The sequence below is a fragment of the Herpailurus yagouaroundi genome, unplaced genomic scaffold (genome assembly GCF_014898765.1).
Source record: "Herpailurus yagouaroundi ecotype Mexico unplaced genomic scaffold, PumYag 67793, whole genome shotgun sequence".
In the NCBI taxonomy this organism is placed as follows: Eukaryota; Metazoa; Chordata; class Mammalia; order Carnivora; family Felidae; genus Herpailurus; species Herpailurus yagouaroundi.
The window spans coordinates 23,921,334-23,933,617 of record NW_024420586.1 but is presented as its reverse complement, the minus strand read 5'-3'; positions in this window follow the sequence as shown (position 1 = coordinate 23,933,617).

Here is a 12,284-nt window from a genome sequence, read left to right as displayed (position 1 = left end):
GACCATGGTCTATAAGCAATAGACTGTGTAAGAAGCCCTTCTCTTCTTGTTCCCCCCTTCAAGTCCGGTTAGTCACCAGATCATAGAAATTGTCCTTTTAATGCCCTTCTGGCTCTGTTGGCACTTCCGTAGTTCATTCAAGCTTCCCCATTTCTTGCCTACATTGCTGTCACTTCCCTGGAGGGCTAGCCTCACCCCTTTGGATCTGCAGCCAAAATGACCCACTAGATCCCGAGTCCTATAGGGCAGGGATGCAATCTTATTCACCTTCACCCCCCCCCCCGCCCCCCCCCCCCCCCGCCCGCTAGAGTGATGACACAGCACTTTTTTTGGTAGGCAGGATGTCAACTTTATTTTGAAAAAATGTCACCCTTACGGAAGAGTCGCAAAAATGGTACAAAGGATTCACGATTACCCTTTACCTAGATTCCTCAAAATTTTTTTAATTTATTTATTCTGGAGAGAGGGAGAGCAGGGGAGGGCCAGAGAGAGAGAGAGAGAGCGAGAGAGAGAGAGAGAGAGAGAGAATCCTGAGCAGGCTCCACACTGTCATCGCAGGGCCCGACATGGGGCTCGAACTCACAAACCGTGAGATCATGACCTGAGGTGAAATCACGAGTCAGACACTTAACTGACTGAGCCACCAGGTGCCCCTCAAATGTTTTTTTTTCTAAGTTTATTTGTATTTATATTGAGAAAGATACAGAGAGCAAGCGAGGGAGGGGCAGAGAGAGAAAGAGACAGAATCCCAGGCAGGCTCTACGCTATCAGCGTGGAGACCCACGCGGGGCTCAAACCCACAAACCATGAGATCATGACTTGTGCCAAAATCAAGAGTTGGACGCTTAACCAACTGAGCCACCCAGGCGCCCCTAGATTCCTCAAATGTTAACAGTCCACCACATTTGCTTTATTTTCCTCTGTCTCATTTACATATAAATGCAAAAATATATATATTTTTTCTCGACCAGTTTGAGAGTGAGTCGCAGACATGATGTTCTGTTACCTCTAAATACTTTGGAATACATGTCCTGAAAATAAAAGGTCATTCTCTTATATAACCACAGCACAGCACAGTTAATCAAGATCAGGCAGTTAGCATCGATACAATATTATCTACCTGAATTTCATGTCCCGCTAATGTCCTTTCTAATAAAAGGAGAAAAAAAAAAACCATTCCATTCCCAAATCGAATCCAGAGTAAAGCGTTGTATTTAGCTGTGTTTCTTCCCCTTTAATCTGGAAGGGCTCCTCGGCCTTTGTTTCATGACATTGACATTTTTGGAGTTCGAAACGTAGAATGTCCCTTAATTTAGGATTCTTTGAGTTTTCCTCACGGTTAATTCAGGTTATGCTTGTTGGCAATACTACGAAAGTGTGCTGTATCCTTCCTAGCATCTGGACGCAAATTATGTCGCCACATCGACTGAGAACTGTTGCTTTGTCTGGCTCTCCTGCTACCTCATGAACTCTCAGGTTAAGTCTTGGATCTTTTATTTTATTTTTAAAAATTTTAAATGTGTATTTATTTTTGAGAGAGAGACAGAGACAGAGCATGAGCAGGGCAGGGGCAGAGGGAGAGGGAGACACAGAATCCAAAGCAGGCTCCCGGCTCCGAGCTTTCAGCACAGAGCCTGATGAGGGGCTCAAACTCGTGAACGGTAAGATCATGACCTGACCCGGAGCCTGCTGCTTAACTGACTGAGCCACCCAGGCGCCCCTAGAGGTACATTTAAAGGAAGGATGATTAAGGGCGCCTGAGTTTTGGCTCAGGTCACGATCTCATGGTTTGTGAGTTCGAGCCCCTCACTGGGCTCCGCGCTGGCCGTGCAGAGCCTGCCTGAGATTCTCTCTCTCTCTCTCTCTCTGCCCCTTCCCTGCGTGTACATTCTCTCTCTCTCAAAACAAATACATAAATTTAACAAAAATAAAGGAAGAATGATTAAATTTTTTGTCAGCAGTTAAATTGAGAGCAGTAGCTGTGGACTGAGAGAACCCGGGTTTTTTTTTTTTTTTCTTAAGTGGGAGAAGATCACAGAGGGTCAAAAGTCACAGGATGAAGATAAGGCGGACCCTACTGAGAAGCCTTTCAGTTGATTACTGGGGAGTGTCAAGTACAACAACAGGAAGAAAAAGGCTGCTAAAGAATCAGAAAATTAACCTTGGGCAGAAGCGGTCCCCTTCTGTGGTCCGTGGTTTCTGGAAGGTTCCTAAGAATCCTGTCTAGTGTCCCAGTGGGATGGTCATCCACTAGTCAGGATAAAGTGATGTGTAGCTTTTGAGTTGAGAAACATGAACTTTATTGCCATGTCAGTTGCTAAGAGTGCTTGATAAGGTCTTTTCCACTGAGGCTCCCGGGCACTTTTCAGAAAACCAGACTTTCAGGTTTGAGATCTTGCAGAGGTTGGGCAGGGGGGTGTTTTGAAAACGCAGCTTGGACCTGCCGGTGATAAAGCTGGAGGTATGTGAGTCCTTTGGGGTAATTAGTCACATCAGCTTGTAATCGGAGGATTGGAAGTTCTTTTGAAACGCAGGGGTCAACCCCTTATTAACTCTCTAGGAAATAACTTGTGGATCTTAGGAGGGGACCCACCTCGTTGCCATCAAGGGAAATGGCAATACAGGCATACTTCGGAAATTTTGCAGGTTTGGTTCCAGACCACCGCAACAAAGTGAATTTCTCAATAAAGTGAGTCAAATGAAATTTTTTTCTTTTTGGTTTCCCAATGCGTATAAAAGTTCATTTGTTACTGTAGTCTATTGGGGCGCGTGGGTGGCTCAGTCGGTTGAGCACCGACTTCGGCTCAGGTCATGATCTCACGGTTCATGGGGTCAAGCCCTGTGACAGCTCAGAGCCCGGAGCCTGCTTTGGACTCTGTGTCTCCCTCTCTCTCTGCCCTTCCCCTGCTCGTGCTCTCTCTCTCTCTCTTTCAAAAATAAACATTAAAAAAATTATACTGTAGTCTATTAACTGTGCAATAGCATTGTGTCTAAAAAAATGTACATCATGGGGTCAAGCCCGCATCAGGCTCGGCGCCTGGAGCCTGCTTCAGATTCTGTGTCTCCCTCTCTCTCTGTTCCTCCCCCATTCGCACTCTGTCCCTCTCTCAAAAATGAAGAATAAAAATTTTTTTAAATGTACATGCCTTAATTTAAAAGTGCTTTATTGCTGAGGTCCCAGTAGTTCATTTTTGCTTTTGTTTCTCTTGCCTCCGGAGACGTGTTGAGTAAGAAGTTGCTGCGGCCAAGATCAAAGAGGTTGTTGCCTGTTTTCTCCTCGAGGATTTTGATGGCTTCCTGTCTTACATTGAGGTCTTTCATCCATTTTGAGTTTATTTTTGGGTATGGTGTAAGAAAGTGGTCCAGGTTCATTCTTCTGTATGTCGCCGTCCAGTTTTCCCAGCACCACTTGCTGAAGAGACTGTCTTGATTCCATTGGATATTCTGTCCTGCTTTGTCAAAGATTAGTTGGCCATACGTGTGTGGGTCCATTTCTGGGTTCTCTATTCTGTTCCATTGATCTGAGTGTCTGTTCTTGTGTCAGTACCATACTGTCTTGATGATTACAGCTTTGTAGTATAGCTTGAAGTCTGGGATGGTGATGCCTCCTGCTTTGGTTCTCTTTTTCAAGATCGCTTTGGCTATTCGGGGTCTTTTCTGGTTCCATACAAATTTTAGGATTATTTGTTCTGGCTCTGTGAAGAATGCTGGTGTTACTTTGATAGGGATTGCGTTGAATATGTAGATTGCTTTGGGTAGTATTGACATTTTAACAATATTTGTTCTTCATATCCAGGAGCATGGAAACTTTTTCCACTTTTTTTGTGTCTTCTTCAATTTCTTTCATAAGCTTTCTATAGTTTTCAGTGTATAGATTTTTCACCTCTTTGGTTAGATTTATTCCTAGGTATTTTATGGGTTTTGGTGCAATTGTAAATGGGGTCGATTCCTTGATTTCTCTTTCTGTCGCTTCATTGTTGGTGTATAGGAATGCAACCGATTTCTGTGCATTGATTTTATATCCTGCAACTTTGCTGAATTCATGAATCAATTCTAGCAGTTTTTTGGTGGAATCTTTTGGGTTTTCCATATAGAGTATCATGTCATCTGTGAAGAGTGAAAGTTTGACCTCCTCCTGGCTGATGTGGATGCCTTTTATTTCTTTGTGTTGTCTGATTGCTGAGGCTAAGACTTCCAATACTATATTGAATAACAGTGGTGAGAGTGGACATCCCTGTCTTGTTCCTGACCTTAGGGGGAAAGCTCTCAGTTTTTCCCCATTAAGGATGATATTAGCATTGGGTCGTTCATATATGGCTTTTATGATCCCGAGGTATGCTCCTTCTATGCCTACTTTCTTGAGGGTTTTTATCAAGAAAGGATGCTGTATTTTGTCAAATGCTTTCTCTGCATCTATTAAGAGGATCATATGGTTCTTGTCCTTTCTTTTATTGATGTGATGAATCACATTAATTGTTTTGCAGATATTGAACCAGCCCTGTGTCCCAGGTATAAATCCTGCTTGGTCATGGTGAATCATTTTTTTAATGTATTGTTGGAGCCAGTTGGCTAATATCTTGTTGAGGATTTTTGCATCCATGTTCACCAGGGAAATTGGTCTAAAGTTCTCCTTTTTAGTGAGGTCTCTGTCTGGTTTTGGAATCAAGGTAATGCTGGCTTCATAGAAAGAGTTTGGAAGTTTTCCTTCCATTTTTATTTTTTGGAACAGCTTCAAAAGAATAGTTGTTAACTCTTTCTTAAATGTTTGGTAGAATTCCCCTGGAAAGCCGTCTGGCCCTGGACTCTTGTTTTTTGGCAGATTTTTGATTACTAATTCGATTTCTTTACTGGTTATGGGTCTGTTCAAGTTTTCTCTTTCTTCCTGTTTCAGTTTTGTAGTGTATATGTTTCTAGGGATTTGTCCATTTCTTCCAGATTGACCGTTTTATTGGCATATAATTGCTCATAATATTCTCTTAGTATTGTTTTTATTTCTGCTGCATTGGTTGTGATCTCTCCTCTTTCATTCTTGATTTTATTTATCTGGGTCCTTTCCTTTTTTTTTTTTTTTTTGATCCAACTGGATAGTGGTTTATCAATTTTGTTAATTCTTTCAAAGAACCAGCTTTTGGTTTCATTAATGTGTTCTACTGTTTTTTGTTGTTGTTGTTCCTCATCAAAATAAAAAGCTTCTGCACAGTGAAGGAAACAATCAGCAAAACTAAAAGGCAACTGACGGAATGGGAGAAGATATATGCAAAGGACATATCAGATAAAGGGTTAGTATCCAAAATCTATAAAGAACTTATCAAACTCAACATGCAAAAAACAAATAATCCAGTGAAGAAATGGGCAAAAGACATGAATAGTCACTTCTCCAAAGAAGACATCCAGATGGCCGACACATGAAAAAATGCTCAATGTCACTCATCATCAGGGAAAAAGAAATCAAAACCACATCGAGATATCACCTCCCACCTGTCAGAATGGCTCACATGACCAACTCAGGCAACAACGGATGTTGGCGAGGATGCAGAGAAAGAGGATCTCTTTTGCATTATTGGTGGGAATGCAAGCTGGTGCAGCCATGCTGGAAAACAGTATGGAGGTTCCTCAAAAAACTAAAAATAGAACTATCCTATGACCCAGCAACTGCACTACTAGGCATTTATCCAAGGGATACAGGGATGCTGTTTCAAAGGGACACATGCACCCCCATGTTTATAGTTATAGGATAAAGAAGATGTGGTAGAAAACAGAAGAGACTCATAAATATGGAGAATAAACTGAGGGTTGCTGGAAGGGTTGTGGGAGGGGGGATGGGCTAAATGGGTAAGGGTCATTAAGGAATCTACTCCCGAAATCATTGTTGCACTATATGCTAACTAATTTGGATGTAAATTAAAACAAAAAAAAGGAGATGTGGTATATGTATACAATAGAGTATTACTCGGCAATCAAAAGAATGAAATCTTGCCATTTGCAACAACGTGGATGGAACTGGAAGGTATTATGTTAAGTGAAATTAGTCAGAGAAAGACAAAAATCATATGACTTCACTCATATGAGGACTTTAAGAGACAAAACAGATGAACATACGGGAAGGGAAGCAAAAATAATATAAAAACAAGGAGGGGGACAAAACAGAAGAGACTCATAAATATGGAGAACAAACTGAGGGTTACGGGAGGGGTGTGGGAGGGGGGATGGGCTAAATGGGTAAGAGGCACTAAGGAATCTACTCCCGAAATCAGTGTTGCACTATATGCTAACTAATTTGGATGTAAATTAAAAAAAATAAAAAATAAAAAAAGTGCTTTATTTCTAACAAATGCTAATTATCATCTGAGCTTTCAGTGAGTCATAATCACTGATTCCACATGACTATAATAGGAATGAACGAATTTGATATAGTATGAGAATTACCAAAATGGGACACAGAGACATGCAGTGAGCAAATGCTGTTGGAAAAATAGCGCTGATAGACTTGCACGATGAGGGCGTTGCCACTGACCTTCTCCTTCTCCCTCTGCCTCTCTCCCCTGCTCTCTCTCTCTCTCAACAAATAAACAAACCAAATAAATAAATAAATAAATAAATAAAATTAAAGAACAATTATGCTCAGTGACTAGTGTTTTGCATCTATTTCTTACTGAGAAACTGTCCAGGGGCGCCTGGGTGGCTCAGTTGGTTTCGCGTCCAACGTCAGCTCAGGTCATGATCTCACAGTCTGTGGGTTCGAGCCCTGTGTCGGGCTCTGTGCTGACGGCTCAGAGCCTGGAGCTTGCTTCGGATTCTGTGTCTCCCTCGCTCTCTGCCCCTCCCCCATTCTCAAAAATAAACACTAAATTTTTTTTTTTTAAATAAAAAAAGAGAAACTATCCAGGCATCTAAAGATTACTTGTCAATTAACTTAATCATTTTTCAAACCGATGGTTACCAGAAGAGAGGGGGGTGGGGGGATGGGGGAAATAGGTGATGGCGATTAAGGAGGGCACGTGTTGTGATGAGCACCGAGCATTGTATGGAAGTGATGAATCACTGAAGTCTGCTAGTATTGCACTGAGACTAGTATTACACTGTATGTTAACTACGTAGAACTTAAATAAAACACTTGGGAACAAAAACCCTCATCATTTACCTAAAGTCTTAAAGTCAAGATCCAGAAATTTCAATTAGCTAACATGTTACATCTTACAAATCTGTGCTTTGTAGGAATTTAATTCGTTCATAAAATTGAACTCTTTTTTTTTTAAATTTTTTTTAATGTTTATTTATTTTTGAGACAGAGAGAGACAGAGCATGAACGGGGGAGGGTCAGAGAGAGGGAGACACAGAATCCGAAACAGGCTCCAGGCTCTGAGCTGTCAGCACAGTGCCCGATGCGGGGCTGGAACTCACGGACCGTGAGATCATGACCTGAGCCGAAGTCGGCCGCTTAACCGACTGAGCCACCCAGGCGCCCCAAAACTGAACTCTTTAAAAAGACACTATCATTTCATTGTGTTCATGTATACAGTTCACCCTTGAGTAACATGGATTTGAATTGTGTGGGTCCACTTCTACGTGGATTTTTTTTGATAAACACAGTACTGCAAATGTATTTTCTCTTCCTTATGATTTTTTAATAACATTTTCTTTTCTCTAGCTTTAAGAATATAGTGTGTGATACATAAGACATACAAAAGATGTGTTAATTGTTCATTATCCGTAAAGGTTCTGGTCAACAGCAGGCTATTAGTAGTTAAGTTTTGGGGGAGTCAAAAGTTATATGGAGATTTTGGTGCTGGAGCGGGGGTCGGTGTCCCGGCCCCTGCATTGTTCAAGGTTCAACTGTACACACACACACACACACACACACACACGAAGTTATGGAAGCAATGATAACTCACTTAACTCATAAAACCGGTAGAGGAATTTGTTTTGTTTTATTATTTTTAATTTTTTTTTAGAGAGATTGGGGCAAAGGGAAAGAAAGAAGGAATCTTCCTTTTTTAATGTTTATTTATTTTTGAGAGAAAGAGAGAGAGAGAGAGAGACAGCCTGCATATGTGCTCGGGGGAGGGGCAGAGAGAGAGGGAGACAGAGGATCCGAGGTGGGCTCTGTGCTGACAGCAGAGAGCCTGATGTGGGACTCAAACTCATGAACCATGAGATCATGACCTGAGCTGAAGTCAAGAGTCATTTGCTCAACTGACTGAGCCACTCAGGCACCCCATGTATAGGAATTTTAAAAGGTTAAAATTTTTACCCCCTGGTTTTGTCCAACCAAAAATACTGTGCTGACATTAAAAAATTTTTTTTATTTGTATTTATTTTTGAGAAAGAGAGAGAGAGAGGGAGGGAGAGAGAGAACTTGAACAGGGAAGGAGTAGAAAGAGAGGGAGACAGAGAATCCAAAGCAGGCTCTGTGCGGTCAACGCAAAGCCCAACATGGGATTTGAACCCATGAACCATGAGATCATGACCTGAGTCAAAGTCAGATGCTCAACTGACTGAGTCACCCAGGCGCCCCTATGCCGACGTTTTTAAATGGTAAACTAATTTTTAAAGACTCTTGGGGCGCCTGGGTGGCTCAGTCGGTTAAGTGTCCGACTTCAGCTCAGGTCACGATCTTGCAGTCTGTGGGTTCGAGCCCCACGTCGGGCTCTGGGCTAATGGCTCAGAGCCTGGAGCCTGTTTTGGATTCTGTGTCTCCCTCTCTCTCTGCCCCTCCCCCATTCATGCTCTGTCTCTCTCTGTCTCAAAAATAAATAAACGTTAAAAAAAAAATTAAAAAAAAGAAAAGACTCTTGATCCCATCAAAAACTCTTTATCCTGGGGTTAAGTTCTTTTCTTCTTTCCTCACAACTAGAGTAATGGGGGCTATTAGGACACTTTTCAGTGTCCACAAAAAGAGACATCATTGAGTAACATTTTCTTTTCTTCTTTTAGACTTTGACAGTTTGTCTGGGCTGGATATTCCTAGAGTGTACACATAACGACGGGATGGTTTTTTGATCAGTTAATCTTCAAAGTTTCCCCAGTGTGTAAGAGAGAGGGAGAGAAACCAAAAAATTAACAGGGAGCCAGCTTCAGACAAATACGAAATTATCTTTGTAAAAGGCTAATTATGTTCCTCCCTTTTTTATTTATTTTTTATTTTTTTTCAACGTTTATTTATTTTGGGGACAGAGAGAGACAGAGCATGAACGGGGGAGGGGCAGAGAGAGAGGGAGACACAGAATCGGAAACAGGCTCCAGGCTCCGAGCCATCAGCCCAGAGCCCGACGCGGGGCTGGAACTCGCGGACCGCGAGATCGTGACCTGGCTGAAGTCGGACGCTTAACCGACTGCGCCACCCAGGCGCCCCCCTCCCTTTGTTAAAAAAAATTTTTAAGTCTATTTACCTCGTGAGAAAGAGAGAGAGAGCATACATGCCTGCAAGGGGAAGGGCAGAGAGAGGGGAGACAGAGAATCCCAAGCAGGCTCCGCACTGTCAGCCCAGAGCCCGCTGCGGGGCTTGAACCCAGAGACTGTGAGATCATGACCCGAGCCGAAATCAGGAGTCGGATGCTTAACCAACTGAGCCACTCAGACGCCCCTAATTATGTTCCTTCGTGAAGGAGAAGGAAGAAGGTATAGATACAAAAAACCCATTTTGACAAATGTAAGAGAGAGAAAGAGATAGAGATAGATATTGGGATTACAGCTGGTTCAGACAATAACAGGCCACTGACAATTTTACCGATCTAAATAATTGTAAAGATTTGTATTTTTTATATCTATGTAATCTCTACACCCAACGTGGGGTTTGAACCCACAACCGCGAGATCAAGAGTCACGTGCTCCTCCAACTGAGCCGGTCAGGGGCCCCACCCATCTAAGTAATTTTAAAGCTCTTTCAAGTTAATCCTTGAAATCTGGAAATGAAGCTAACATAGTCTCCTATGTTAAACATAAACAGAATTTCTTAGACAGGAGCAATCTCCTTGTGAGGGTTTCTTCCCTCTGTGTTCTAAGGTGCCCCTTAAGTCAACAATCTTGTTCATGTCAAAAATTCCCCAATGTGGCCATGGTAATTTGAAATTGACCTTGGAGAAATCACGCCAGGTACAGAACATACTTGGAAAATATGAAGGAGACAGGGGGTAGAGATGCAGTTCTGGATCCAGAAGACCCCATGAGAACTTGTCTCTACAGCCTGACTGAAGGTCAACCATTATCCATCAGAGGCTGCAGAAAACCTCCTGATTCTGGGCCAGTGTAGCAAAGTTCTTAGGGACACAAAGATATAACCGAAGGAGTCCTTTCAAGGTTTTAACAGCTTTGTTGATGTAGAATAGACATGCAATAAACCGACATGCATAACAAGTATAACTTGGTTAGTTCTGACATATGTCCGCACACCCGAGACCATTACCGCCATCAAGATAATGAACGCATCCGTCACTCCCAAAAGTTTCCTCCTGCCCCTTTATGAAAGCTCTCTCCCAGCCCTCCACGCTATCTCCCAGGCAACCACGCTGCTTTTCATTTTCTAGATTTGTACGTACATGGAATTATACAGTATGTGTTCTGTTTTGTCGGGCTCCTTTGACGCGGCATAATTATTTTGAGATTCATCTCTCTTGCTGTGTGTAGTTCATTCCTTTTTCTTTCTTTCTTTCTTAAAAAATTTTTTTTTACATTTATTATTTTTGAGAGACAGAGAACTAGTCGGGGAGGGATAGAGAGAGAGGGAGATGCAGAATCTGAAGCAGGCTCCAGGCTCTGAGCCGTCAGCACAGAGCCCAACGCGGGGCTCGAACTCACAAACCGTGAGATCATGACCTCAACCGAAGTCAGACGCTTAACTGACTGAGCCACCCAGGTGCCCCATTCCTTTTTCTTTCTAAGAGGTAGGCCACTGCATGTAAATACCACTTGTCTATCCATCCATGTGTCGATGGACACGACTTGTTTCCAGTTTTGGCTATCACAACCAAAGCTGCTATGGACATTTATGTATGAGTCTTTACAATTTTTTAATGTTTATTTATTTTTGAAAGAGAAAGAGAGAGAGAGAGAGAGAGAGAGAGAGAGAGAGATACAGAGCATGAGCAGGGGAGGGGCAGAGAGAGAGGCTCCAGGCTCTGGGCTGTCAGCCCCGACGTGGGGCTCGAACTCACGAGCTGTGAGATCATGACCTGAGCCGAAGTCAGACGCTCAGCCGACTGAGCCACACAGGCGCCCCTTTATTTTATTTTGAGTAGGTTTCAGGGCGCCTGCGTGGCTCAGTCGGTTAAGCATCCGACTCTTGGTTTCAGCTCAGGACATGATCTCATTGTTTCATGGATTCAAGCCCCACATCAGGCTCTGGGCTGACAATGTGGAGCTTGCTTGGGATTCTCTCTCTCTCCCTCTCTCTCTGCTCCTCCCCCACTCGTGTTGTCGCTATCTCTCTCAAAATAAATACGTAAACTAAAAAAATGTTTGAAGTAGGCTTCATGCCCAGTGTGGAGCCCAAAGAGGGGCTTGAACTCATGACCTGAAGTGTTATCGAGAGTCAGATACTTAACCGACGAAGCCACCCAGCCACCCCGAGATTGCTCATTAAAAGAAAAAAAAAAAGGTTATTTTCTTGTTATTATGTTGTGAGGGTTCTTTGGTTTTAATTTAAAAATATATTTTTAAAATTTTTTTGAAAGAGAGAGAGCAAATAGGAGAGGGGCAGAGGGAAAGGGAGGAAAGGAATCTCAAGCAGCTTCCACGCTCAGCAAGGATCCCGATATGGGGCTCAATCTCAGGACAGTGAGATCATGACCTGAGCGGAAATTAAGAGTTGGTTTCTTAACAGACTGAGCCACCCAGGAGCCCCAAGCTGTGAGGGTTCTTGACATATTTTGGATACCAGTCCTTTATCAGATAAATGATTTGCAAATCTTTTCTCCCAGTCTGTGACTTCTCCTTTCAGCCCTAACACTGTCTTTCAAAAAGTAGCAGTTTTTAATTTTACTGAAGTCCAATTTACCAATATGTAAATAATTTCTTTTATGGAAAGTGCTCTTGATGGGCATTATCAAAGAAATCTTTGCCTAACCAAGTTCCTAAAAGTTTCCTGTGTTTTGTCTAGTAGCTTTATACTTTTAGGGTTTTTTTTTTTTAATTTTTTTTTTCAACGTTTATTTATTTTTGGGACAGAGAGAGACAGAGCATGAACGTGGGAGGGGCAGAGAGAGAGGGAGACACAGAATCGGAAGCAGGCTCCAGGCTCTGAGCCATCAGCCCAGAGCCCGACGCGGGGCTCGAACTCACGGACCGAA